The sequence below is a fragment of the Castanea sativa genome, chromosome 11 (assembly GCF_040712315.1).
Source record: "Castanea sativa cultivar Marrone di Chiusa Pesio chromosome 11, ASM4071231v1".
NCBI classification, from domain to species: Eukaryota; Viridiplantae; Streptophyta; class Magnoliopsida; order Fagales; family Fagaceae; genus Castanea; species Castanea sativa.
This window is the reverse complement of record NC_134023.1, coordinates 39051087-39056260: the sequence shown is the minus strand read 5'-3', so window position 1 is coordinate 39056260 and position 5174 is coordinate 39051087. Positions and strand designations below refer to the sequence as shown.

At 34.8% G+C, this 5174-nt stretch overlaps 1 pseudogene; it reads right to left on the bottom strand.

Moving 5' to 3' along the window:
• Positions 1 to 569: 569 nt before the first annotated feature.
• LOC142616477 (exopolygalacturonase-like) lies at positions 570 to 2680 on the bottom strand (annotated as a pseudogene).
• Between the last annotated feature and the right edge of the window lie 2494 nt (positions 2681 to 5174).

Below are 5174 nucleotides of genomic sequence, written 5' to 3'. Positions count from 1 at the left end.
ATTTGTTATATTTTTAGAAATAAAAGTGATTAAATTTTTTTTTTTTTAGAATCAAAAGTGATTAAAATTTAGTTGTTATAGAAATAAATATTAAAAGTATACAATATTTAGAGAAACAACTTTGAATATATGACATCCGTTTTATAAGTTTTACATCTTATCGTCATTGAAGACTATGAGAGCAAGTTATTTCGGCATTAAAAACATGCATGCAGATCAATTGAATGTTACCATATCATGAACACAAGCATTTATTTGGTGAAGAATAAAAAAAATTACAAAGAGTCTAATAACAATTTTTGTTTTATTCTGAAATATCCCAGCTATAGTAACAGAACAAATACTATCTACAATAGCACTCTAGACCATGGTAGCTTTTAGTAAAAGCCTGAACTCAAACAACTCTAAAAATAACTATCCAACATTCCACAATTTCATTTAAATAAAGAAAAAGGGAACATGATAGATCGTAGTAAATGAAATTCTACTTAAAATAGAACTCATATAACCTATTTGCAAATAGTATTTCCCTATTCTGCATTGGTTACAATAGCTTGGGAGATACTTTATTATGTTTTGATGGTGCAAGCAAGAGGATTTTGCTTTCCCAAAAGGGTGGGCATGACATTAACACAAGTGGAAGTAGCAGATCCTCCAGCACCTTTGAATGCGAGATCAACGTCAGCAACTTCCACTTGTTGGCATGGTACACTTTTACTGCAAATAAGCTGCACAGCTTCCTTTGTTGAAGAAGTGCCTCTAATGTTCTTGAAGCTAACATTGCTGATCTTAACTTTCGAGGGAGACTGAAAGCAAAACAAACAAACAAAAACCCACCCAAGAATTTGATATTAGTATCTGTAATTTGTTTTTCTTTTTTTAACTTTTAACATCAAAATGAGTTTATATATTTGTGATGTTTATAATAACCTTGTTTGAGCATTGACCGTTTGGGCAGTAGCCTTGATCAATGAGGATAGGATTGGCAACATTGTTCATGATAACATTCTCGAAATGCATATCAGAAGCAGTTCCAGGGGGGGAAGAAGGCCATGTTTTGATTCTAACACCATTCGTTGTACCGCTAAGGGTGCCACCGATTACTCTAATTCCTGAAACTGGTTGTTCATTTGGGTACTTTCCAAGACTTCCGACGCTGATACCATGGCCAGGTCCACAAGTCACTTGGTTAATAGTAAGATTTTGGCTTCCATCACCAATGGAGATGCAATCGTCACCTGTTCCAATATTGGCATCGGTGATGGTGATGCCGGATGAACGTCCGACGTGGATTCCATCGTTGTTAGGGCTATTTCCGGGTGCAGTTATGGTAACATGTTGGATTTGCAAGCCCTTGCATCCCAAAAGGTTTATGTGGAAAAATTTGCTGTCCTTCGATTGAATGTCACGGACTATTGAATTTGTGATAAAATCGAACCTTATATTCTGTTCATGTTTACAAGTTAGATAAACGAACACCAAATATGAATGCCATAGTTTCATTTAAATATTCTCCTAAAAATATTTTCATTTAAATATATTATAGCAAAATGCTAACGCTTCTTTGAATTACTATATTATAAAAATTACAAATATATATCAATGAATGTTGTTGGTACTACTTCAACAATATAATATAAAAAATTCTTTCTAGACCAAACAATTTGTCACAATTTGATGTTATATGTGAGTATGATTGTTGAACCATCACTTTCACCTTTAACCACCACTTTTTCTCCATTACACGGTTGCACAAGTTAGGGTCATGGCGCAAAAGTTGTGTCCATATTTTGTAAATAGACTTTCTCATATATAAATTTTGAATTTTCTTTTTTGGTGAGTTGTGACACCTCACTAGATAAAGCTTACATCAAATTACTAATAATATGATAATATCCTTAACATCATTAAAGGAATAAGTGCTTGAATTAGTATTTCGTGATGATTAAAGTTCTTAAAGTTGTAGTGTCTGTATATATCTACATAAAAATAATGAAAATTTATATGCTAATTATTAAGATTGATGAAATCTTACGATAGGAAGGTTTTTGCAGCCGGACTCTTTGTCACAATTATTTTTTTGCCATGCTGTTTGTCCTTTGCCATCAAAAATTCCACTACCTGACACAGTGAGACTGTCGATACGTTCAAAAGAAACCCAAAAGTCTTTACCCTTGAAGGAGGCATCATCTAATGGGGCCTCTAGGGTGCCTTGAAGGTTAAACTCAATAGCACCTTTGCATGGACCTAAGAAAGTCACTCCACCTAGTTTGTATGTCCCTCCGAAATCACAACTTTACTTCCTCTTTCGCGCACGCAGCTGTCCAAGCTTTTGTCAAAGCCTAATAAACACGTAATGATAAATCAAAATTAGTATATTACAATCATTTTTCATGTTAATGTTGTATCATCTGGTCAGGACACCGAATAGCTTTTAGTGTAAGCAGAGATTGAAACCGAGTTCTTTTATTTGACATTAAAAGACTTTACTAGTTAAGTTAACTAGAACCCACTTTTCATGTTAATTAGGTATAGTTAATTGTGCTACACATATTTATACCTGGGTGATATCAGCATTAGGTTGTCCTCCATATGATTTAACATCAAAGACTTGCACGGCACTGGTGGATGCCAACAAAAATAGCAAGGAAATTGTTACAATGCTCAAATTCTTTCCCATATTATTTCTCTGCTATTGCCAATTTGTTGTATGGTATGACGGTTTCCCTATATGGTTTGAAGCTATTTATACTGTAGTACCTGAGTTCATCACCATTAAAGCCATCCAACTGATATTAACTAATTTTATGCATGGTTGTTAAGAACTCTCTAATTTACAATTCAACTTCTATACTATTATTAGCTTTCGTGCTTCCTCCTTCACTAATTAATTAATAGTTTATCGTTATAATCAAACAGTTGATGACCAGCTAAGATTTAATCAATTTCATTGACCATGGAAGGATAAATTTTTAACTCTATGATTGTATTACGCTAATAACTCCAAAAGATTATAACATGTCTTTTTTTTGGTCCATTATTCTATAAGATAAGATTATTACTACAATCTATCACCCTAACTTCTTAGCCTTAAATGGCAAGCTCTTAGCTACCTGAAATTTGTTCATTTTCTCCTTGATGCAAATTGAATACTTGCCGTTAGAGTGGGGGGAAAAAGTCTAGAAAAATGACCACCTACAAAAACTCTCCAAATTTTGTATAGGCAGCATGGCCGTCTACAGTGTAAAATAGGAAATAAAGAAAAAACTATGTTGGAGAAGCTGAACTCACCTTTTCAATTATTATATTTATCATTATTACTATAATTAGTTCACAAATCTTTGTCAATTATTATATTCTAGCCGGTAACCCATGCAACTGCATAATCCTTTTTATCTAAATAAGAAATTTGATAATTATGATAACCAACGAAGATTTATTATAATCGTAATGCCAAGAATATTGTAGTTTTGTCACCTTTTGAGTATTTTTAAAGAAAATATTTAGGGTTTAAATTCTCTCTTCTCTATTGCAACTATTGAATCATAAACAAAAGAAATCAACAAATACTTTCAATTGTCTTTCTTAGAATTTAGAAGTTTGAAATTGGAAACACTTTTTGGTTCTTAAAGTAGATACTAAGAGACTAAGATTGTCTATCTATGGGATTTTAGTATGTAGAATACAAAAGCTCTGCCGACTTACCCTCCTTAATTTTCTAACCATGAAAACGTTTGGCGTTGATCACTACATGTTAGGCTTATTACACTATTTCACCATTATTTTGTTGTCATATCATTACACCGTGTTATTAACAAAAACAAAGAAAAATTAATTGTTAATTGTTTTTGGCTTTTCTAAAGGGCGCTCATTTTATTTGTTTGGATAGTACAAATAATCGAGTTTATTATGAGTTTTTTTTTTTCTTTCTTTTGTGGGTTGAGACTATTAGGTGATCTATAAACGCACTAGCAACGGGATGTAAAAAAACACATATTTTACATCCTCAAACGCTATTTTATCTATTTTACTATCCTATTTTACAACTCACCTTACATTCCTGTTTCTATTTCTACATATATCATAATAAAATAATATATATTACACATTCAAATTATATTTAAAAAAATCTATTTTTCTCTCTTCTCTCCCGTCTCTCTATTCTACACAACAACTCTTCCCCATTACTATCTACCAACATCACCCACAACCCGTAAAAAAATAAGAATAAAAAACAATTGAACCACGACTAGAAACCCAGCAAAACACCAAGACCCACCACCATAGGCTCAACAAAACACCTTGACCCACCACCATTCACACGGCAAACCACTAAGATCCACCCAAAAAGCCTATGCCAAACCCACCGAACCACCACCACAAAGCATCACCAGACATCACAACAAACCACCAAACCCACAAAATCAACCAAAACCAGCCATCCAAAACCACCACCAACTATCACAAGAAACCACCAAAATGCACAAATCAACCAAAACTCACCACCAGCACCACCATCATAGATTTGAAATTCAATCTTGATGTAAATCCATTAAACCCACCCTCCAAACCTCAATCAAAATCCCAAAGAGATCAGAAGAGGAGAAGTCGAACCCATCCCCACCACCATGAACCTGCAAAGCAAAACCCATCAAACCCATGCCCACCCAAGGCCGCTCAAACTCACGCCCATCAAACCCATTAAACCCACCCACCATCGGCACCACCATCACCAAAACACCCCTTCACAACAAACCTACCCATTGCAAAAACCACCACAATCGACACCACCACCATCACGACCCATTAAACCCACCCACTATCAGCACCACCATACTCTCCACGCCAATCTCCACAAACCCACACTCTCCATGTTGATCTTCACTGCTCCACACCCTCCATGCTGATCTGAGAGATGGATCGAGACAAAGAAAGGAGGGAAAACAAAACAAAGAGAGAGAGAGAGAGAGAGAGAGAGAGAGAGAGAGGCTAAGATATGAGGGAAGAGAGTCAGGGGAAAGAGTAGTGGGTCCAGAGGGTAATAAAATAATTTAAATCAAGTTTGCAGCCAGCAGCAGTCAGGTTACAAATGCACCATCTTACTATAGCTGGGTTGCAAATTTTTTTAGATATAGCAACCCAGCTGGAGCATGTTTTTATGATTTTGGTGGCTA